This window comes from Delphinapterus leucas, chromosome 9 (assembly GCF_059928025.1).
Source record: "Delphinapterus leucas isolate spDelLeu-1000000601 "Yukka" chromosome 9, BTC_Dleu_Yukka2, whole genome shotgun sequence".
Taxonomy (NCBI): domain Eukaryota; kingdom Metazoa; phylum Chordata; class Mammalia; order Artiodactyla; family Monodontidae; genus Delphinapterus; species Delphinapterus leucas.
In genome coordinates, this window is record NC_143137.1 from 50,612,164 (window position 1) to 50,637,113 (window position 24,950).

Genomic DNA, 24,950 nt, shown 5'->3' on the forward strand with positions numbered 1-24,950 from the left:
CTGCCTGCCGATGCACGGGACACGGGTTCGTGCCCCGGTCTGGGAAGATCCCACATGCCGTGGAGCGGCTGGGCCCGTGAGCCATGGCCACTGAGCCTGTGCGTCTGGAGCCTGTGCTCCGCAATGGGAGAGGCCGCAACAGTGAGAGGCCCGCGTACCCACCCCCCCAAAAAAATAATAATAAATATATATATGTATATAATGACTCTAAAATTATTAATAATATATTTCTTTTTCTTCATACTAAGTCTTTGAAATCCAGCATGTATTTTATACATAAAGCACATCTCAACTCAGACTAGCCACATTTTAAGTGTTCAATAGCTCCGTGTGTCTAGTGTGACCATATCAGACAGCACAGATCTAGACCTAAGACTTCAAATGATTTTAAGAAAATGAAGACATAGGTGAGCAGTAAAAGCATGCAGAGTCTCATCTTGTCCTCAGGGTTGGGTAGGCAGCAAAATACAGATCCTGACTAAAATGTCAACTAGGCAAGGCAAATACCATGCATAAGTTCTAAACACTGGAGAAAAGAAAGTAGAACCAATCAAATAAAAGGCGGGAAGTGAAAAGAAAATTAAAGAAAATAAACAAGAAATCATTGCTGATAGTTTAAAAGATTACAGTTGGTCCAAACTTTGAAATACTGTGCTAAAATTAAAAAGAATAAGGTAGGCAGTGTCTGATGGCCTCCCCGCAGTGATCTCTGCTTACTAGTGTTAATGCCCCTGTGTAATGCCTTCTCCTTGAGTTTGGCTGGATTTACGGACTCTCTCCTAATGAACAGAATACAACAGAATTGATGACATGTCACTTCCGAGATTAGGTTATGAAAAGGACTCGGTTTCTGTCTTGTGCACACTCTCGCTCATTCTCTCTTAGATCACTCATCCTTGGGAAAGCCGACTGCCGTGTCCTGAGGCAACCTTGCTGAGAGGTCCATGTGGCAAAGGACTGAGGCCTGCCAAAAACCACATGAATGAACTTAAAAGAAGATTCCCACCTCACTCCAGGTCAGGCATTCAGATGAGATCACAGCCTCAGCCAATAGCTTGACGCAGCCTCATGAGAGACTTTGAGCCAGAGTTGCCTAGGTAAGTTGCATCTGAAACTCATCCACAGAAACTGTGAGATAATAAATGTTTGTTGCTTTAAGTTGGGGGATAATACGTTATGCAGCAATAGATAATGAACACAGTAGCTATATATTAACATTAAGTACAAAAAACCCCAGTTACTGTTTAGTACATGTAGAATGAACCTGTATGTAAAAAAATGCAAAAATTAAAATGTGTGAGAGGTAGACAGAATAAGATTTATTAATATATGATTATTCCTGTCTTTCTTTTCTCCTTTATTCTCCTTACATACACTAAAGTGAGTCTTTTCCTTCCTTACCCTTCTCTTAGATGCTAAATCAGAAGAGTATAAAGAGATCTGCCTGAAAGTAGGAAGGATTTAGTGAAAAATCAAGCTAGTGTACAAAATAAAGAACTGGAGGTTAAAGAGAAAAGAAAGGAGAAAAATATGCACAAATTGGGGTTTGACAAAGTATAGTATGGGTTTGAACTGGGGCACTTTTAGTGTTTTCAAGAGATGGGTACAAGGATTAGAAATGCTTCTTCATTAATATTTTGTGGATGAACTACTTTCTTTGAATCTAATATTATTCAGAGACTGGGCTATGTGGAAAATAGAATTTAGTAGGGTTATGTATGTATATAGGTAAATGTTGGTACATAAAACCTTATAATGAAGCAGTGAAAGGCTTTCATTTTTCATTATTTGTTCTTCTGTATTTGAAATTTTAATAGCAAGCTATATTGATAAAAATCTGAAGAAGTTATTTCACTAAAACATCTGTGCGATGTTGCCAGTGCAAGACACATGTGACAAATTCTTAGCAACAGCTATGACACAGGTAGGAAATGGGTGCTGGTGGCCCCAGTGGTGACATGAGACAGAGAAAGAGAGAAGAAAAGGTCGCACCATGGGTAACTGAGAAGCTTTGCAATGAATACATTCAGAACATCCCAGAATTCGTTAGGAGGAACTTTGAGAGGTGTCGAAGATGAAGCAATTGTGGATTGTGGGAGAGTCAGAGAAATCCTGTTTTTCGACTGACTTGTGACCCAGTTTTAACCCTGGGATTGTGAAACCTGGGGGAATGAGTATGAAACCTCCATAAAATTATTGACAACTGTAATCATCCCCTAAACAATATTATGCAAAAGACTCTCAGAAAGTCCGGTCAGCTACTGGGTGCGGAGAAATGGGAATGCTCAAATACTGCTTGTGAGCAGTTACACAGGCAAAAACAACAAGTTTGTAGAGGGTAGTGTAGCTTTCAAAATACCTGAAGGAAAATAATTCTCTTTCTAAACGCCCACTCTCCCATTCCCCAAACGTCTCAGTCACCCTTTGCCTGTGAAACATATGCAAACCCCCAGGAGCACTTAGTTTACTATGGTGCAGTAACTATTGCTGAGTACCTTCCTCGAGTTTAGCACTGTGCCAAGGGATTCAAGCATCTTACAGGATATATCCCCACCCATCAGTTCTTAAACTCTGGTCAAGGAGAGAAATCATACCCAGCAAACAGTGAGTGACAGCGTTGGGTGTACTGAGACTATCTCCTCACTGTCAAAATATAAGACTGCGTGGTACAGGAAAACAGATAATGACTAGGCACCACATCATATAACATCAACTCGATGAGGATATTTGGGCATTTATAAACTTTTCCACTATAAAGATTACTATGGGGGTGGGGGGAGAAAGATTTAGGGACTTGCTTAAAATCAAACAGTGACCTCCCTCCTCCTTCCTTCTCTTCCTTTCTTCCTCCCTCTATCCATCTATTCATTTAATCAATATTTATTTAGTGCTTACTATGTGTCAAGCTCTGTACTAGGTCCTGGGGATAAAAAGGTTAGCAAAAACTCTGGCCCTCAAATATCTTGGAGTGTGTAGGGGAGATAGATCAAATAATTATACAAAAATATGTAATTATAATTTTGATAATGTTATAAAGGTTAACAATATAGTGCTGTGAGACTATGTAACTTGACCATGGGATTCAAGTCTAGATTGACCCCAAATTCCCTGCTGCTCTTACTAACCACTCTTTGCCTTTTGCAAAGTAGCCAAACTACCATCCTAAAGATTGTATTGCTAATTCTGCTTCTGGAATTTCCTTTTCTTTGCTGAAGCTGCCATGGTAGTTCACTGTACTTGCATCACAGTTGTCACTGCTGGTGTGTAGCAGAACCATTTCAGGCTTGATGTTCAGAGAGCCCCAGTTCCAAATGCTCATTTTGTCACTTTCTATCTCTGTGACATTGGGCAAGTCATTAGATCTCTCTGAGCCTCAGTTTTCCCAACCGTAAAATGGGAATAATGGTATATGTCAAGCACATGGGACTTAATATCCATGCAATAATTGACTATTATTATTATTAACAACTGAGAATGTTACTGCCTGTAAATCTGGACCCAGGGAAACTGGTCAGTTTGTCCAGAGTTAGAGCCGTACCTGATGCCTAAATTAGAATTTTATACCTTATGTTCATGAAATCTTTCTCAAGATTAGAAATAAGCGCTGTAGGGACTTCCCTGGTGGTCCAGTGGTTAAGACTCCGTGCTTCCATTGTAGCGGGCACGGGTTTGATCCCTGGTCTGGGAACTAAGATCTTGCATGCCGCACAGCGTGGCCAAAAAAAAAGAAAAGAAAGAAGCATTGTATGTTTGAAGACAGAAAAGCAATGGAACTATATGTCCACACAAAAAAAGTTGGGACCTTCAGTGTTTATATTAATGGAGCTGTCATTTTCTGTTAAAGAAACACATTTGAGTAAGAAGCTTCCAGCCAGAGCACTTTAGTTATATGTTTTGGCAACAGTAAGGGTATGGTGTTGGGACTCTATGATTCTGGAGAGCAGAATCAGGGTTTTGTTCCTGGAAAAGTAATGTTAGATTGTTTATCCATTTACATCCAGTAAGACTATTATCCGCTGATTGCAATTACAACCCCCTGGAGATATTTGGACATCACATCCGTTCTATTACATTCTTGGCTCCTCCTTGCTACCCCCTTTTTTTTTTTTTTGGCACCTCATCTTTATCCAGATGAGCAAATTGTTGCCAATCAGTGTACATTATTCTGATCAGTTCTTAGGAAGGAGGCTATGGGAGTACAAGAGACCCATCCAATGAATGGCTGAGCGAGCCCTACACCCCCCAAACTGGAGGTTTGGAAGCCCCTTGATGTAAAGGATCGTATTGGGACTAGATCCTAATCCTGCTCAGCCACTCATTAGGTGGAAAACTTGAGCTGGTCACCAACTTCTCTGAACTTCAATTTCTATATCTTGGGCACATAGTAAGCACTTCTTTATTTATTTATTTTTTTTGCGGTACGCGGGCCTCTCACTGTTGTGGCCTCTCCCATCGCGGAGCACAGGCTCCAGACACGCAGGCTCAGCAGCCATGGCCCACGGGCCCAGCCGCTCCGCAGCACGTGGGATCCTCCCGGACCGGGGCACGAACCCGTGTCCCCTGCATCGGCACGTGGACTCTCAACCACTGCACCACCAGGGAAGCCCAGTAAGCACTTCTTAAGTGTTTTAGATATTAATTCTGTGCCATAGGTTTTATTCTCCCCATTTTTCATATGGGAAGACTGAGTGCTGTTCAGAGGGGTTAAGCTCAATGGTGTGTGTTTAGTTGATGATGCAACTAACGTTTAAACCAGGTTTTCTCAACCTCAGCACTACTGATGCTGTGGACCAAATAACTCTCTGTTGTGGTGGCTGTCTGTGCATTGAAGGATGTTTAGCAGCATCCCTGGGCTCTGCTCAGTAGATGCCAGTAGCACTCTCCCAATCCTAGCTGTGACAACCACAGTGTCTCTGGACATCATCCAGCGTCCTCAGGGAACAAAAAATGGTGTCTTGCACCAGGTGGAGAAGCACTGATTTAAACCCAGGGTCTTTCTGGCTCTAAAGCCTACAGTCATTCCACGACATGACATCACTCATAAATACCATTTGATTCCTCATTTTAAAAAGGAATTTAAACGTTTTTGTTTAAAAAAACAATAATCACATATTATTTCCAGAGGTTGATTAAAGTGAAATCAGTATATCTTGTCATGTTTCCCTCTTTTGCTTTTTTTTTTTTTTTGTCTTTTAATCTATTAGTAGTTACCGCTTGACTTCTACGGACTCCCCCATCAGGTGCCCACTGATTTCATTGTTCCCCTTCCTCCATCATAATCCTCTTTGTACCTTCAGATGGCTTAAAGCTTTAGCTATTTAAAAGTTTGTTGGTTGATGTTGTTTAGGTTTGTCTTTTGGTTTTAAAACAGAGCTCAATATTTTGGGTTAAAAGCATGGGTGCCCTATCAGCAGTTCTCAATGCTGGCTGTCCATTCAAATCCTCAGCAGTTTTTATAAATGAAAACTTCTGTGGGTTCTGATTCAGTTGGGAAGGGGAAAATGGGAGTTTTAAAAACTCCTCAGCTGATTCTAACAGGCTAAAATGCTGAGAAAATCTAAAAAGGCAGCAGAGTTTATTTGCTGCATTAGTAGCTCCTCTCAATCAGAATCACCAGAATTTGTTTAAACAAACAAAAAAACAAAAAATATTTCTCAGAAGCAGAGATTAATTCATTCAGTAATTCTGGGGTTGGGCCCCAAACTCTTCCTTTTAACAAGTGACTAAGGTGATTCTGATGGTGTGGTCCACAGACCAACTTGGAGAAACACTGTCAAGAGTTAGTTTGTTTGAGTCATACTCGGTTCTGCTTCATGCAAGCCAAGTAACGAGGAAGAAGAAGTGAAACTTCTGAACCCCAGTATCCTAATCTGAAAAGTGAGGATGAAACAGAGCCCACCTTGCAGAGTTTCTTTGAGATCCAAGGAGACATTGCACAGGTGCAGAGCCTTGGGATGTGTTGGTGGTCATCTATATTATTAATGGGTTTAGAACCTTAGACAATTTGATTATTATTCTTACTAAGGTTTGTTTTGGTTTGGTTGGTTGGTTGTTTTTTAAAGTTAAAGCTAACAGTATAAACTATAGATCACTTTTGGGTGGAGGGAGGGGTCCTTTGGAAAACACATATAGCGAAGTTGGTAGAGTTCTCGGGGGTGTCTGCCAGCCCACTTTGCACGCTGTGTCCACATCTGCCTCCCCTACTAGAGGGTAAGCTCCTGCACAGCACTTCTTCACCCACACTGCACCTAATCCTCTTCTCTGCCTTGTCAGTGCTCTGGGCACCTTGTTGAATTGAACGACTGGTTCTATTAGTTTGCTAGAGCTATTATAACAAATTACCACGAACAGAATGACTTAAATAACAAAAATTTATGGTTTCACGATTCTGGAGGCTAGACATCCAAGATCACTCTGTTGGCAGGGTTGATTCCTGCTGAGAGCTGTGAGGAAGAGTCTGTTTCATGTCTGTCTCCTCACTTCTGGTGGTTTGCTGGCAATCTCTACTGTTCCTTGCCTTGTAGAAGCATCACCCCGATTTGTGCCTTAATCTTTTTGTTCCTTTTTTATAAAATATATACCTTATGTATAAGGTATATGTATGCCTTATGCTCCCACAGTATAATGTGCTAAAAACTGGTTCTGTCAATGCTTGGAATAAAGTCAGTCTGTTGTCACTAAAGTTGAGCAATTTTCCTCTAGAACATTCCAGAAATTTTAAACATCTGATAAAAAATGACTGTTAGAATGAACTGTGACCTTTAGTTGCACTGATAGTTTCCACTTAAACTAAGCAGGAGCTGTGTCTGATTGAGGAAGCCTAATGATGTTGCAACTTGATTGTAATAAATAATAATTTTTGATTGAAAAGTTAAAAATGTCAACAAAGACACGCAGAAGTGACTCTCTGCTCCTAATTCCCAAAATAATTTCTCCCTTCTCTGAACACACTTTTGGTACCTCTCTTAGGACATTTTCTGTTTTTTAGCTTGTATTGTAGTTATTTATATCCATGTCTGGTCTGCCCAATATATGAAACTGTAAAAAGGTTGAGGGCAGGGACACGCACTGATTCAACTTTGGATCTCTTAAAATGCTGGCTCTCAATGATCCCTTATATAAAGGAGGAGTCTCTCTCTATTTAATGAAGGAATTGGTGAATTCATGTGCATTCCTCAGTCATGAGGACGAACACTTTTGAGAGAATGCTTACAAGGTGTTCCTATGCAACTAAATACTTTGATCCATTTTCCAGATAAAAGCAAAGGAGAACAAAAATGAATTAAGAGTATACAGGATGGCGGTTTACATCACCGCTTCAGACAAGTGTTTGCTCCACAAGTGGTAGCAGTGGCAAAAGGGAACACTTTAAGAGGGTAGGAGACCCAACCTCTAATCACTCATAGGCTGTATGATTATAGTCAAGATACTGGAACTCTCTCCCCTTCCTTCATAAAAGGCATTGATGAGGTGATAATTCCTTCTCATCACATTTGTCTTATAGTCACCATTCAAGAAGATTGATGCTCTAATCTTATGACGATTTAAGATCCTATTCTTAAAATGGCTTGAAGTTTATGTAGCTTCAGCATGGTGATTCAGCATCACCTGAATCACCTGCTGACCTTGCTCTATCAGTAGCTGCTTCCTAAAGCATTGTGTTGAGAAGGATTCTGAGGGCTTATTTACCTTATTTAGGCTAAGCGGAAGCGACAGCCTTGACTTCATTGTGATGTCTGGTATGAGGCAGGGAGGGGAGTATCAGTAAATAAGCCACGTCATCTCTGATCTAGTCCAATGCCTTCACTCCACAGGAAGAAAATGAGAATAGAAGCTCATGTCTTAAGTTTACCATATTCCAGGCATTATCCAAATTGCTTTTATATGCACACATTCATCTAATCCTTAGCCAGTCTTAAAAAGTTAACATTATTATGATTCCTGTTTTGAAGATGAGGTTTATGGGAGCAAAATTTGCCTGAGGTTTACATTCTGGAAATCCATATCTTTAAGCACTTCCTTATACTGCCTCCTAATCTGTGGGCACTTACTATGTGCTAGGCTGATGGTACTCAGCCAGGAGTGGTTTTGCCCTCCAGGGGACATCGGGCAATGTCTGGAAAATTTTTGGTTGTGGGAGGAGAGGGGGTTCCTTGAATTTAGTGGGTAGAGGCCAGAGATGCTGCTAACCACACAGTACAGCGCCCCGCAACAAAGAAGTATTTGGCCCCAAATGTCAGTAGTGCTGAGACTGAGAACTCTGAGTTAAGCCATGTGAAAGTCATTTTTCAGACTGAGGATGAAACTCTTCCTGGAGCCCAGTACATACAATTACTGCCTCTCTTTTGCAGAAAAAGAAAGGTGCTCTCAGAATCAAGAAGTGGTCATCATAAGACAGGAACCCAGGTAGTCAGATTCTAGAGGCCTCCATTAAACTCCTTTATCATCTTCCTCTACTATGAAAACACGTCAACTCTTTTAACACCTACTCACCTATTACGAATTTCAGAAGCTAGGAACATTCAGCCAAGTGTGAACAATCTCCACCGTGGTGTGTGTTTCTCTAAAGATAAGAAGTATTTGTTCCAACAGTTCCAAGAGGGTCTTTAGAAGTTCTTACTATAGAACCACTGATCTCGCTGGAGTAGACATTCAGATCCTTGCTTTAAAATAAAACTCTGAAGAGAAAGCTAATTTTAGGACATAACAATCTTTTTCAAGAATAATTAGCTCTGTGTTGTATTCAACTTTAATTTTTTCCCTTTTGTTTTTAGGAGCTGGTGAGCCTGGAAGATTATTTAGGAAGAGGAAATGAAACTGAAAAGACACAGTAAGATTCCTCTTTTTCTTGGAAGCAAGACACGATATGAATAATTCTCATGCTGTCCAATTAACTGCCTCAGTACAAATAGAAAAAAAATACACACTTGGTTATTTGGAAGAAATTGAAGAAAAAGCGAAGAACGGGATGGTAGTTTCAACAATAAAGCCCTATACAAATAACTTCCTTTCGGATTTAAGGCTTGTCTCCCGCAGAAAAAGCAATGCTCATGAAACAGGGTGAGGGTGGGTGATGGAGAAAGTTAAAGAAATAAAGAGAAATAAAAGAGCTTGAAGCGGGGGGGGGCGCGGGGGGGGGGAATTGAGCTTCTCCTTCTGAGAGGAAGTACCGAAAAACGGAAGGAGGGCTGGAAAACAACGGGCGTGGGCAGGGTGACTCCATGAGCTCAGAATGAATGGTCCGGGCGCCTGCCAGAAGCTTTCATCCACCGGGCGCTGGTCGGTTGCAGGGGGATGATTTAAGAACCTCCAAATCACTGGATTTTAAATCTTCTCCAATAAGGTTTTCCGAGTGCCAGCGCGGGCAGCATAACGGTGGGTTTGTTCGGCAGCTTGTCGGGGTCCTGCCGCCCTCGCTCGTCGCCTGCCAGGTCCAAGACAGACAATCCCAGACATTCCGCGACCCCAGAAAGCGGAGAACCGAGCGCGAAGAATGAAATGCGAATAGCGTGGCTCCGGCAAGAACCTCAGAAACCTTATTTGGGGTCGTCTAGGAGGCTGGAAATGTGTCGAGTGCCGCAGGTGGTGGGCGGCACTGGAATTTAATATTCTGGAGCCCCTACACTGTGACAGGCAGCGCGCCTAGAGAGCCACACTCAAGGTCTAGCTCGGTGAGGTAGGTTAGAAGGATCTTCAGCGAGGTTACACACCTTGCATTTGCCGCTCCCTCTGCCTGGAACGCTCTTTCCGATACGTCTGTGGTAGCTCCCCGGTTTAGGAGCTTTAGGGTGGGCTTTCTCGTCTATCATGGAGCTCCTGCATTTTAATTGTAACTGTGATGCTTTCTCTCCCCTCCCCTTCGCACATGAACTGCGTACAATAAACAACCACGCTCCCCTCTTGTCTCCTCCTGGGACCCGGCACCAATCTGCATCACTGCCTCTGGATGTCGGGGTCACAGCCTCCCGCCGGATCCCATGGGGATTCTGTCCTTCGTCGTCCCGTGCCTGCAATCCTCCCTTCTCCACGTGATTTTTTCCTTTCTCTATCCCTTCGCCTCGGTCTGAGTTCCTCAAGAGGTCGAATCCTCTTTGCCTGTTCGCCCAGTGTGTCCTCTGAAACCGTGTCCTTTAACCAGCCTCTCACGCGCCGCCCTCACTTCTTCCTCCCTCCCTGGCCCGGAAACGCCGCTCCACGAACATTTACTGAGTGTCAAGGGCACGCACACAGCGCGCTGGGCCGCCGGGAACTCCTACCCCCGCCCAGAGGCAACTCTCACCTCCCTCCACCCCTCGCACCCGTCGGGAACCCGACTTCCCACCTCCCCTGACTGCGTCATGGAATCGGTGCTTTTTCCAGGTGCATGGCCCCACCTCCTTCCCCGGAGACGACTCCTGGTTGGTGGGAGTGTGGGTCACTCTGCCGTCCCTCCCGCCCTCCCCGCGTGGCCCCGCCCCAGAGCGGGCTCTGGCTCCTCCTCCTCGCTCACGCCCCTAGCTCCCCACTCCAGCTAATCGCCTGGCGGCGCGCGCGGAGAAGTTCTGGGCAAAGTACTGGGAACTGGGTGAGCGATAGCAGCGCACGCGAGCCGGGCGGAACAAGGGGAGCCGAGAGCCAGGCGGCCAGTGCGCGGCGCAGGTTCTGGCCCGAGCGGCCGTAGGCGAGTAGCCCTCCCCACCCCTGTCTCCTGCGGCTGGTGAGGGAACTATCAGCTGTGCGTTGCTGGGGGGCCGAAGAAGCCGGGTTTGCCTCCTCCCGCGTGTGTGGACGACCCCCGGAGCTAGGCGGCGTCCGCGGCGGCAGAGCGTGCAGGTAAGAGTCGGGATGCCCGCCAGGATGGCGCTGGGGTGTGGTGGGGCCCCGGGCCGTGGCGCGGGCTCGGAAGGGCTGCGGTATGGGGGGTGCCGCCGGTCTCAGCAAGTCTGGAGTCTGCCTCCTGTCGCCGAGGAACAACCGGTCAGTGGGGGCAGCCCCAAGTCGCCCTCGGTGCCGGCCTCCCGGGAGTTAGGGCCCGAGTGCTGCCCGCCCTGGAGTGCTCTCCTGAGAGGCACGGTTTGGCCGGGATTGACGGCGAGAAGGCGCCGAGCCTGGGTCGGGGCGCCGGAGGATGCGGCTCCGAGCGTTGTCCTGGGCAGCCGGGAGGCGCGGCGCCGCGGCGGGAGGCACAGGAAACCAGCTTGATTGGGCCGAGCGCGAGACTTCACCACATCCGCGGGCTGGGGCGCGCCGGGGGCACCTGGGAGGCGCTGGCCTTGCAGGCTCCGGGCTCGCCCGCCTCCTGCTCCACCCGGCCTGCTCCACTCTCCGGCACCCAGGCTGCGGACTGAGGGCACTTGTCCCTTCGGGCTTCCCAGCAGCCTGGGAAGCGTTTGCAGCTTCTGGAGTCACTAATGGGCATTGTTCTAAATCGTCCAGATACTTCTTAGGTTAGGGCGCGCCTCCCACTTTCGGTAATGCAACTTGCCAGCCACCTTACGCACATTTGTACTCTCCCTCCTCCGTCTCACGAATTATCAGTCTCTTCTATAGTCAGGACTCTAAGATGAGGGGAGCTGTGAAGTTGTCGCTTTCGATGTGTCTGGGGATTGTGCTGAGGTGCATCTGACCAACGCCCCCCCCCCAACAATGTTGCCCTGACCCTCAGAGTTTGAGTACTGGGATGAGGGCATCTAGAAATGTTTTAAGCTGCAGCTGCAAAACAGATCCATCCATAGACAGGTAAAGGTGTAGGTCTAACTTTTGATCACCCACACTCTACCTCCAAGCATCATTCAAGGTGAGGCCCCCCTTCTGGCCCAAGGAGACCAACTAGGCAGGCCTGGGCTGAAACGCACCCAAGCTAAATGACCATCCCCTCCACCAACATACTAGCACACCACCCTGTTTGGTATATAGTCTTATTTGCTAGGTATTTCTAACTAGATGGGAAATTGAGGCTCCAGCAGGTTAACCAGTTTTCCCAAGATTATCCTGGCAGAACTAGAATTCCAGCTCATTTTCTCTCTGTTGTGCTGGGCTGCTTCCAAGAAACTAAAATGTGGTTTCCACCATTACAGCCAGTAGACATTTAGCTTTATTTATAACACAAGCTATTGCTTAACCAAAAGATTTTATCATTACTGAGATTTAGTTTCAATAATAGCTAATAATTATGCTGTAAACCAGATACTACCAGGCTGCCATAAGCTGTATTCTTTCATCTTCGCAATCTTGATGGCAGTGCTGTGAGGTTATCTCCATTTTATAGATGAAGAAACTGCAGCCTAGGTTTGGGAATCTGCCCAGGGTCAGTAGTAGATTGCTGAGTTAGATTTTTACTAATAGTCTTTCTGAGTGTAAATCTTTAGCTCCTTCCACTAGACTGAAATTTCTCCTCCCACTATTTAATTAGATGTTAACTCATTATGATAGAGTTCAATGTTACAGCATATTAAAACCACCTGAGGCTGAGCTATAAACTTTCCACTGCCAATAAGAGTCTAGTTGTACTATTTTCTGAATTGTTGAGACTCTTACTGCCATTGATGTTTGTGGATGAGTTTATGGTTTGTGGGCCTGGTAGATGAGGCACATTTAATGTAGGAGGAAAGGAAATTCTCCTTTCACCTGGATTTAAATTTACTTTCACCTAAATCTAAAGAGAAATCTGATGGGTTTTACCCACTGTGGTAAATGAACTCTGAACACAGTAATGCTTTCTGTCTCTTAAGGAAAGTACTGGAAGACCAGCTAGTACCTCTGTTCCCATATGTAGAATGGAGAGTTAGAAACCACTACTAGTTCCAGAAGCTTCTGCAGCAACCTTTTGGCAAAATAACTACATTTCGACTCTTTGTTCTCTTGTAGTAAAACTGAGAGTAAGAAGTTAGCTAAGTATGTCATGGTTACCACCTGAAGAGCTAATGGCAAAATAGAGGATGGGAAGAAATTAGAGATCCCTTTTTTCTTCTACTTCATTCCAGTTTTAGGGGTAGTATAATGTTTTTCCTTGCATGATGACCTGGATAATCCACGGTTTCATTTATACTGTGCCTCTTGGCCGTACTATATTTTCTTAATTGTTAATTCCATTTCAAGAGTTCTCCAGGACTTCCTTGGTGATGCAGTGGTTAAGAATCCGCCTGCCAATGCAAGGGACATGGGTTCGAGCCCTGGTTTGGGAAGATCCCACATGCCGTGGAGCAACTAAGCCTGTGTGCCACGACTACTGAGCCTGCGCTCTAGATCCTGTGAGCCACAACTACTGAGCCCGTGCTCTAGAGCCTGCAAGCCACAACTACTGAGCCCACATGCCACAGCTACTGAGCCTACATGCCACAGCTACTGAAGCCCGTGTGCCTAGAGCCCATGCTCCGCAACAAGAGAAGCCACTGCAATGAAGAGTAGCCCCCGCTCACCACAACTAGAGAAAGCCCCGTGCAGCAACGAAGACCCAGTGCAGCCAAAAATAAATATAAGTAAATAAATAAATTTATAAAAAGAAAAAGAGTACTCCAGGGAGGGTTGGAGAATCCTTCAACCCAGACGCCCACAGAAATGATGGAACTCTAGGGCACTGAGGAACATGGAGGCTGTTAAGTTGAAGGAGGCTTCAAAACTGAGAAGTTGCCTGTGAAGTTTATAGTTGCCTGTGAATTCCTTTCCTGTCTACATCTTTTTTTAAAATTAATTAATTAATTAATTAATTTATTTTTGGCTCTGGTCTTCGTTGCTGCGCGTGGGCTTTCTCTGGTTGCGGCGAGCAGGGGCTACTCTTCATTTCGGTGTGTGGGCTTCTCACTGTCATGGCTTCTCTTGTTGTGGAGCACGGGCTCTAGGCACGCGGGCTCAGTAGTTGTGGCTCATGGGCTCTAGAGCTCAGGCTCAGTAGTTGTGGCACATGGGCTTAGTTGCTCTGTGGCATGTGGGGTCTTCTCAGACCAGGGCTCGAACCTGTGTCCCCTGCATTGGCAGGTGGATTCTTAACCACTGCACCACCAGGGAAGTCCCTCCTGTCTATATCTTATTCGTCAGCTTTTATCCGCCTTCTCTGGAAATGTCCTTCTTAACTTCCCAGTCACTACTGTTTAGACCATGTTTATACTTACCCCAGCTCGTATCTCTCCTCCCTCTTGTCTTTCACATCCATGCCTTCCAGTTGCCCCTGCAGCATCTTAGCTCAGAGTCTTAGGGACTTCTCTACTCTGTCCTAACATAGCTTACATTGTCTCCCTCAGCCCTGCCTTCATATCACAGTCAGGTAAATTCTCTAGATCCTGTCATTATATTGCTAAAACTTCTTGAGTGGCTTATATAGTTAATAATAATTATAATATTAATAACAGCAGCAGTAGCTGTTGACCTTCTTGTGCCAGGTACGGTCATGAGTACCTTACGTGGATTTAAAATTGTGTTTAATCCTTAGAGCAACAGCAAAGCAGGCACTGTTATTATACCCCCAATCTCTGGATGAGACGAGGAGAAGTTAAGTTTGCAACTACTTTACAACTAATACAAGGTGGAGTTGAGACTCAAACCCCTGGTCCTTTCTCTCCCCATTTAAGGTAGACTCCTTAGCCTAAAGTCGGGATCCGGCAGCCTGGGCTCAGTGTCTGCCTTCACCCATTGTTCCCCAGCCTGAACTGTATTCAGCAACAGGGCATTTTGCCTTTGCTCTTACACTGCTGTTGCCTAGAAAGCTCTTTCATTGCCTCTACCTGGGAAACCCCAGGTCTTTCAAGGCTGAACTCATAAACCAGTTCTGCCAGAATCATCTCTCTGAACTCAGCCTCTCATAGCATTAAAACACACACACTCTTCAGCACTTTCTTTCATACCCACCGCACACATTCCTCCACCCCAGTGCCTCCTGGCCTAGTTATTTATTCAAATGTATTAGCTCCCTTACTACATTGTAGATGCCTTGAAGGCAGGACTAGTATCTATTCCTTCTGTTTGTATCCCCACATCGCTAAGCCTCGTGTGCTATCCATAGTAGGTGCACAATTAAAAAGAGAGTAGAAACAACTGTATGTGGTTATATGCTGTTGGAATATTTTGTGAAAAAAGTAATTGGAATGTGGCATTTTGTTTCCTACTTTTTGATCCACAACACTGTAATACCTTCATCAATTTATGATGAAGCAATAGAAATCCTAATTATTTAAATCCACGAAAAGCACTTATTCTGGTTGTTTTCACCTTGCAGATATTGTAAGGAGATCTCAAACCCATAAAAATAAACAAGCATTGTCTGTAGGGTAAATATCTTGCATCTTATATACACTATTTTTTCATATATATGGTAAAGTTGTTATTAAAAGTATATTAAAACTGTTATGGAATCTAAACTAAATTTTCATCAATGTTTTATTGATCAATGAATATTTCTCATTTTTAAACCTGACTTACTAGATCTTCTATGAATCACCTCTGGCTCATAGCTCATCACTTCGCTCTGTGTGTTCTAGTCACACTGAACTAAATTCAGCTCCCCACCTATATCGCCAGGGCCATGAATAATGTATTCTGGCCTCCCGGTTTCCGCATGAAGTTATGTCCTCTTTACAATGTCTTCCTTCTCGCCCATGTTCACCTGGCTGGTTCCCACTCATCCATCACATTTCAGCCTGAATGTCACTTATAGGAAGACTTCCTCTGCTGCCTCCAAGTTGAAGTTGGAAAACATGCATGGCACTCTGTGCCTATCTATTTTGGAGGGAGCAGTTATCGTACCGTTGTGTAACTGCTGGTCACTTGACTGAATCTTCCATGGAACAACTGACTCTCATTTGGCTTACATTAGAATCACTTAGGAGTCTAAAAAGCTTTTCCGTACCTAGGCCCAACTCGCAAAGTTTCTGAATCAAGTGGCATGGGGTGAAGAGGGCTGGTCCCTGGAATTTTTTTTTTTTTTTTTTTTTTTTTCTGTATGCGGGCCTCTCACTGTTGTGGCCTCTCCCATTGCGGAGCACAGGCTCCGGACGCGCAGGCTCAGCGGCCATGGCTCACGGGCCCAGCCGCTCCGCGGCATGTGGGATCTTCCCAGACCTGGGCAAGAACCCGTGTTTCCTGTATCGGCAGGCGGACTCTCAACCACTGCGTCACCAGGGAAGCCCATGGAATTTTTTTTAAAGACATTTTCTCATTCTGTGTTACAGCTGGATAGTATTCCATTGTGTGACTGTAACATACTTTATCCAGTTACTTATTTTTTTTATAAAAGCTTTATTGAGTTATAACTCACATTTCATACAATTCACCCATTTAAAGTATACAATTTAATGGTCTTTAGTATATTCACAGTTGTGCAACTGTCATGTTGTAATTAATTTTAGAACATTTTATTACTGCCAAAAGAAATCTACACCTGTTAGCAGTTTCCCTACTCACCTTGCAACCACTGGTCTACTTTAAGTGTGTATGTATTTGCCTATTCTGGACATTTCAAGAAAATGGAATCATGCTTTTGTGTCTGGCTTCTTTCACTTAGCATGTTATAGTTGGGTTCACCCCTGTTGTAGCATGAATCAGTGCTTCATTCCTTTTTATTGCCTAATAACAACCTGTTGTTTGTATAGACCACGCTTTATTTATCCATTTGCCAGATGGAACTGGAATTTTTTTTTTTAAACCTTCCCCAAACAATCCGACTGTGCAGGCAGGAGTTAAACCGGAAGTTCCTTTGAGTCTCGCTCACTGCTGTGTCTTGGGGCTAGATCAGTACCTGGCACAAGACAGATGTGTAATAAACATCTGAATGAATAAAGCATTTTACTAAAAGTATAGCTCCTGTTATGCAGCTGTCATCAGAAAACATTGCCATTAAAAAGAGATCCTCATAGTTGATTGATTAGATCCCGATTTGAACAAATCCACTGTTAAAAAAAGTATTAGGAGACAATCAAGGAAATTTGAACATGGATGAAATGGTACTATTTTTAGGATTTGCTTTAAAATATCCTGGGGGTGGAGAGGGAGAACAGAGGAAGCCAGGCTGTGTGTGAGTTGACTGAAGCGGAGTGGTGAGTTCACGGGCTTTTTAATGCTTTTCCCCATCTCTGCTGGCCCCTGGGGCAGCCATTGGCTACATGTGGCGGTGGCGCACTTGAGGTGTGGCTAATTCTTGGTGAGCTGTACTGTAGGTACGAAATACACACTGAGTTTCCAAGAGTTCGTTCGAAAAAGGATGTAAAATTATCTCAATAATTTTTTATTGTTTGCTTACATGCTGAAATGGTAACATTTTGGATTATTATAATACATAATTAAAACTAATTTCACCTGTTTTCTTTTACTCTAATTGGCGACTTAAAATTGCTTATATGCTTCATATTACATTTCTCTTGGACGGTGCTGCTGTACAGTTTTGTATATGTTTGAACTTTTTCATAGTAAGTTAAAAATGAAAGATATCTGAATTTCTTAAAGTCTGGAGCAAAATATTTTTCACAAAGAAGTCCTCTTATATGAAAAGATTGAAAAATATTAATTTGTTCCAAGATGATTCTTTGTAGAAGCTTATAGCAGGCAGACTGTAGCCTTCCAATGTCATTCCTGGGCTTACTTCATCTATGTGAAAATTTAAAAATTCTTTTATCATCAATGGAATAGCAACATGAAGGAGTAGAAGAAGTGCTCCTTTAGTTATTTGTCTGATTCTTTTGTTTTGGAGTTGATGAAATATTTCCTTCATCTTAGAAAAAATATGGAAAGTGCATTGGTAATTTTATTGTTCTTAGTCACACTGTTTATACCCTGAAATTGAATTTTCGCTGGACTTGCTTTATAATCACTCTGCTTAAATCTGTTTGTTTGGGAGCCAGAATATGATTGTTCCTAGACACCCCAAGAGCCCTGGAATATGAGTGGAAAATGATTCTTAAATAATAATGATAATGTGTGGGTTTAAAGCTGAGAAACAAATTGCTTTCATATAAAATTTCTTTAGATGAGCATTCTGTCGCTGTCTAGGTGTCTGTATTTACTCACAAAAGAATAGCCGAGGTAATAAACCCAGCTCTCTGAGGGGGTGTAAAGCTAGATGGACAACCCCAGAGGATATTCTTCCTCATCTGTGATTTCTGAGATCGTGAGACAGTGGACCTGAATTGAAAAGTAGCTTGAATATAAAGCAGAACAGAATTCAACTGCAGAGAGGACCCCAAAAAGAGATCATCAGAGGATCTGTGACTGCCAGTATACAATCAAGATTACTCTTTTGTTTACTGTCTATGGTTAAAATATTAAAATCTGTTTGTTTTTAATGTTGTGTGGGTCAAACACTTCTCAATATAACATTTCTCCACTTGTGTATTAAAAGATAGTACTGTGAAAAATTCCCTTACTTGTTTTCTATCTTGATATCAAATGCTGTAATACAAGAAATTTATACTTTAAGTCTTATGAAACAAATATCCCTCTCCGAATCATTTGTGGTGGGCAGTGATCTGAAATGTTTAGAAGCAGAAGCTAAATAATATATTTTATTAATCTCACAAACATGATTAAACTTGAAGTAAATGCCTCTCTAGAAGGAAAGCATGCAGTATGATCTTTGTCCATACACTGAATGCGTGTTTGTTGAGCACGCACTGTGTGCCAGACACCAGACTGGGTACAGGGGATATGGTGATGACTGAGACAGATGTGGAACCTCCCTTCAAGGAGATAGTAAACAGTCACAGAGAATTTGTTAATTACAGCGAGGATCTGTAGCTCCAAGGGAATGAGTCTGGATTTTAACTGGGACCCTGGAGAGAAAAATTCCATTTTTCTGTAGGTCATGATTCAGGCTGCTGATGGTCTGAAGGAGGAGGAGGAGGAAAGGGAATCCTCAGAAGGGGATGACAGGAGTGAAGTCCTGCCCTTTCTGTGTCTTTCTGCCGATTGCCGGAGGCCAGGTGGAACTGAGTAGGAGGAGGGGTTTAATTCCTCTCCCTAGGTTTTGAATTGCTGTGATGATACACACAGGTGTGTTTATTTGCTACTGGGAACTGAATCCAAAGTTGAGTTCTTACCAGCTTTGTAACTGAAACCGAATGAGATCTAACAACCTGTTCTCCAGCATGGCCATGGAAGTGGCTTAAAATAACTTGCTGGCTCCAATTCGAGTGTAGTTCTGTTGTCTAGCATCTGAGATGAAGTGGACGAGGGGTACTTGACCTCAAAGAATGCAGGGAAGACCCACTTGGGTTTTTCTTATGGGTTCAGAGTTGCTTCAAGCAGATTTCTATAGAATTAACTGAAGTGTCCTTTGGAGCTTGTTGGGGTCTTCAGGGAATGGGGAACCATCCTGACTTTAAAGGGGGTGATGGTAATTGCGAAGAACAGTAATAATAGCAATGGCAGCAGGTAACTGTGGAGCACTTACTCTGTGCCAGGTTTAGTGCTGTACTTATACCATCTCATTAGATCTTCCAATAATGTATGTGGTGGCTGTCAGCATAACAGTTTACCAATGACCGAACAGAGGCTGGGGAGCAATTACTTGCTCTTTGGTTGTCCAGCATCCATTTACCCTTCCTGATTTCCATTTGAGGGATCACTTCTTGCCTTAGGGTCTAGAACGAGGAGCCCCATTCTCCTCGGCTGTGGGTGGCCCTGGGAGCCAGACCAGTCAGATGCCTCTGGCTGGAATCTGGGTCCATTGCCGAGGGTCATGGAGATTCTGCTGCCAAGGGTGTGTCCTGACCCAACCATTCTTGTCCGCACGGCATTGTTATAGTCTGGCTCCAGGTCCCATGAAGCTGTGCCTGTGCTTTCCCCTCCAGCCCCTCCTTACTTCCTGAAACTAATATTTTCCCAGTACATTTTTTTGTTTGTTTCAGTTGCCGGAATATTTTCTCTTGCTTCCACTCAAAGAACCCCAGACTATCACAAGCCTAGCGGGGCTTATGTAGTCTACCCACAGTCACAGAGGGGCTGGGTGGCAGAGCTGTGGTGCAGTCAGGTCACTGACCAGAGGGCCCCTCTGTGTGGTGGAGAGCACAGAAGTGGGAGTCAGAGAATCAGAGGATGAATCCAGCCCCGGAAGTGCTTCTGCCTCTGGCCTTGAGCTGATCACTGCCTTCTTAGGCTGAACTGTTTGGACAAGATGAGATCTACACGTATGTAAAGGACACCCAGCTCCAGAGGATTTCCTCCTGCAGGAGATTTTTGGACATGTGACTGTGTTCACGTTTTCAAAGGCTTGCAGTTTGAGGTTTGAGGTGTAGTCTGAGGCAGTGGTTTTCAAAGTGTGGTTCCACAAGTTGCTGATCAGCATCACCTGGGAACATGTTAGAAACGCAAATTCTCGGGCCCCACCGCAGAACTACTGAATCAAAAACTGAGGGGAGGGCCCAGCTATCTGTTTTTACAAGCCCTTCGGGTGATTCCGATGCTCACTAAAGTTTAAGAACCACTAGGCTAAGGCATTTTCACTTTATTAAATACTATTTATTATGTATAATAATAATGGATTAGCTACAGCCCTTGCTCTCAAGGAACATTCCCTCCAGCTGGGAAGGACAGTTATAAACACACAATGTGAGAGACAAGGAGGGGTGTAACACTTGCTGTAAACAAGATGCTGAGGTATGGTGGGAGCACAGAGAGGCCATGGGAGACTCTTCTGCAGAGAAGGGGGCATCTGAGCCAAGCTTGAAGGACGTGTAGGATTGAGATGAAGGAAGGGAATGGAGAGCTAGGTGAAAGGATACTCCAGGTAGAGAATGCAGGATGAGCCAAGGTGTAGCATTTTTTTTTCCTTAACATTTTTTATTGGAATATAATTGCTTTACAATGGTGTGTCAGTTTCTGCTTTATAACAAAGTGAATCAGTTATACATATACATATATCCCCATATCTCTTGCCTCTTGTGTCTCCCTCCCTCCCACCCTTCCAATCCCACCCTTCTAGCTGGTCACAAAGCACCGAGCTGATCTCCCTGTGCTATGCGACTGCTTCCCACTAGCTATCTATTTTACATTTGGTGGTGTATATATGTCCATATATACACTACCAGTCTCTAACTTTGTCCCAGCTTACCCTTCTCCCTCCCCGTGTCCTCAAGTCCATTCTCTAGTAGGTCTGCGTCTTTATTCCCGTCTTGCCCATAGGTTGTCCATGACCATTTTTTTTTTTTTAGATTCCGTATATATGTGTTAGCATACGGTATTTGTTTTTCACACTTCACTCAGTATGACAGACTCTAGGTCCATCCAACTCAATACAAATAACTCAATTTTGTTTCTTTTTATGGCTGAGTAATATTCCATTGTATATATGTGCCACATCTTCTTTATCCATTCATCTGTCCATGGACACTTAGGTTGCTTCCATGTCCTGGCTATTGTAAATAGAGCTGCAATGAACATTGTGGTACATGACTCTCTTTGAATTACGGTTTCCTCAGGGTATATGCCCATTAGTGGGATTGCTGGGTCGTATGGTAGTTCTATTTTTAGTTTAGTTTTTTTTTTTTTTTTTGCGGTACGTGGGCCTCTCACTGTTGTGGCCTCTCATGTTGCGGAGCACAGGCTCCAGACGCGCAGGTTCAGTGGCCATGGCTCACGGGCCTAGCCGCTCCACGGCATGTGGAATCTTCCCGGAACGGGGCACAAACCCGTGTCCCCTGCATCGGCAGGTGGACTCTCAACCACTGCGCCACCAGGGGAGCCCTGTTTGTAGGTTTTTTGATGATGGCCATTCTGACTGGTGTGAGGTGATATCTCATTGTAGTTTTGATTTGCATTTCTCTAATGATTAACGATGTTGAGCATTCTTTCATGTGTTTGTTGGCAATCTGTATATCTTCTTTGGAGAAATGTCTATTTAGGTCTTCTGCCCATTTTTGAATTGGGTTGTTTGTTTTTTTGATATTGAGCTGCATGAGCTGCTTGTAAATTTTGGAGATTAACCCCTTGTCAGTTGCTTCATTTGCAAATATTTCTCCCATTCTGAGGGTTGTCTTTTTGTCTTGTTTATGGTTTCCTTTGCTGTGCAAAAGCTTTGAAGTTTCATTAGGTCCCATTTGTTTATTTTTGTTTTTATTTCCATTTCTCTTGGAGGTGGGTCAAAAAGGACCTTGCTGTGATTTATGTCACAAAGTGTCCTGCCTATGTTTTCCTCTAAGAGTTTGATAGTTTCTGGCCTTACATTTAGGTCTTTAATCCATTTTGAGTTTATATTTGTGTATAGTGTTAGGGAGTATTCTAATTTCACACTTTTACATGTAGCTGTCCAGTTTTCCCAGCACCACTTATTGAAGAGGCTGTCTTTTCTCCATTGTATATTCTTGCTTCCTTTATCAAAGATAAGGTGACCATATGTGCATGGGTTTATCTCTGGGCTCTCTATGCTGTTCCACTGATCTAAATTTCTGTTTTTGTGCCAGTACTATACTATCTTCATTACTGTAGCTTTGTAGTATACTCTGAAGTCAGGGAGCCTGATTCCTCCAGCTCCGTTTTTCTTTCTCAAGATTGCTTTGGCTATTCAGGGTCTTTTGTGTTTCCATACAAATTGTGAAATTTTTTGTTCTAGTTCTGTGAAAAATGCCAGTGGTAGTTTGATAGGGATTGGATTAAATCTGTAGATTGCTTTGGGTAGTATACTCATTTTCACAATGTTGATTCTTCCCATCCAAGAACATGGTATATCTCTCCATCTATTTGTATCATCTTTAATTTCTTTCATCAGTGTCTTATAATTTTCTGCATACATGTCTTTTGTCTCCTTAGGTAGGTTTATTCCTAGATATATTATTCTTTTTGTTGCAGTGGTAAATGGGAGTGTTTTCTTAATTTCACTTTCAGATTTTTCATCATTACCATATAGGAATGCAAGAGATTTCTGTGCTAATTTTGTATCTTGCTACTTTACCAAATTCATTGAGTAGCTCTAGTAGTTTTCTGGTAGCATCTTTAGGATTCTGTATGTATAGTATCATGTCATCTGCAAACAGTGACAGCTTTACTTCTTCTTTTCTGATTTGGATTCCTTTAATTTCTTCTTCTTCTCTGACTGCTGTGGCTAAAACTTCCAAAGCTATGTTGAATAACAGTGGTGAGAGTGGGCAACCTTGTCTTGTTCCTGATCTTAGTGGAAATGCTTTCAGTTTTTCACCATTGAGGACGATGCTGGCTGTGGGTTTGTCATATATGGCCTTTATTATGTTGAGGTAAGTTCCCTCTATGCCTACTTTATGGAGGGTTTTTATCATAAATGAGTGTTGAATTTTGTTGAAAGCTTTCTCTGCATCTATTGAGATGATCATATGGTTTTTCTCCTTTAGTTTGTTAATATGGTGTATCACATTGATTTGCGTATATTGAAGAATCCTTGCATTCCTGGGATAAACCCCACTTGATCATGGTGTATGATCCTTTCAATGTGCTGTTGGACTCTGTGCTGTTGCTAGTATTTTATTGAGGATTTTTGCATCTATGTTCATCAGTGATATTGGTCTGTAGTTTTCTTTTTTTGTGACATGTTTGTCTGTTTTTAGTATCAGGGTGATGGTGGCCTCATAGAATGAGTTTGGGAGTGTCCCTCCCTCTGCTATATTTTGGAAGAGTTTGAGAAGGATAGGTGTTAGCTCTTCTCTAAATGTTTGATAGAATTCGCCTGTGAAGCCATCTGGTCCTGGGCTTTTGTTTATTGGAAGATTTTTAATCACAGTTTCAATTTCAGTGCTTGTGATTGGTCTGTTCCTATTTTCTATTTCTTCCTGGTTCAGTCTCAGAAGGTTGTGCGTTTCTAAGAATTTGTCCATTTCTTCCAGGTTGTCCATTTTATTGCCATATAGTTGCTTGTAGTAATCTCTCATGATGCTTTGTATTTCTGCAGTGTCAGCTTGTTACTTCTCCTTTTTCATTTCTAATTCTATTGATTTGAGTCTACTCCCTTTTTTTCTTGATAAGTCTGGCTAATGGTTTATCAATTTCGTTTATCTTCTCAAGGAACCAGCTTTTAGTTTTATTCATCTTTGCTATCGTTTCCTTCATTTCTTTTTCATTTATTTCTGATCTTATCTTTACTATTTCTTTCCTTCTGCTAACTTTGGGGTTTTTTTTGTTCTTCTTTCTCTGATTGCTTTAGGTGTAAGGTTAGGTTGTTTATTTGAGATGTTTCTTGCTTCTTGAGGTAGGACTGTACTGCTATAAACTTCCCTCTTAGAACTGCTTTTGCTGCATCCCATAAGTTTGAGTCGTCGTATTTTCATTGTCATTTGTTTCTACGTATTTTTTGATTTCCTCTCTGATTTCATTAGTGATCTCTTGGTTATTAAGTAGTGTATTGTTTAGCCTCCATGTGTTTGTAGTTTTTACAGATTTTTTTTCCTGTAATTGATATCTAGTCTCATAGCTTTGTGGTCAGAAAAGATACTTGATACGATTTCAATTTTCTTAAATTTACCAAGGCTTGATTTGTGACCCAGGGTATGATCTATCCTGGAGAATGTTCCATGAGCACTTGAGAAGAAAGTGTATTCTGTTGTTTTTGCATGGAATGTCCTATAAATATCAGTTAAGTCCATCTTGTTTAATGTATCATTTAAAGCTTGTGTTTCCTTTTTTATTTTCATTTTGGATGATCTGTCCACTGGTGAAAGTGGGGTGTTAAAGTCCCCTACTATGATTGTGTTATTGTCGATTTCCCCTTTTATGGCTGTTAGTATTTGCCTTATGTATTGAGGTGCTCCTATGTTGGGTGCATAAATATTTACAATTGTTATACCTTCTTCTTGGTTTGATCCCTTGATCATAATGTAGTGTCCTGCTTTGTCTCTTGTAATAGTCCTTGTTTTAAAGTCTATTATGTCTGATATGAGAATTGCTACTCCAGCTTTCTTTTGATTTCCATTTGTATAGAATCTCTTTTTCCATCCCCTCACTTTCTGTCTGTATGTGTCCCTAGGTCTGAAGTGGGTCTCTTGTAGACAGCATATTTATGTGTCTTGTTTTTGTATCCATTCAGCCAGTCT

General features: G+C 42.9%; 1 protein-coding gene across 6 annotated transcripts in view; it reads left to right on the top strand.

Annotated features, from left to right (window-relative positions):
• Nucleotides 1–10,492: 10,492 nt before the first annotated feature.
• OSBPL3 (oxysterol binding protein like 3) overlaps nucleotides 10,493–24,950 on the top strand; it is a 205,294-nt gene continuing 190,836 nt past the window's right edge. For all 6 annotated transcript variants that reach the window (XM_022584900.3, XM_022584892.3, XM_089917599.1 and 3 more), the window contains exon 1: nucleotides 10,493–10,812. The gene's annotated coding sequence lies outside the window, so the exon portion shown is untranslated. The remainder of the gene's footprint in view (nucleotides 10,813–24,950) is intronic.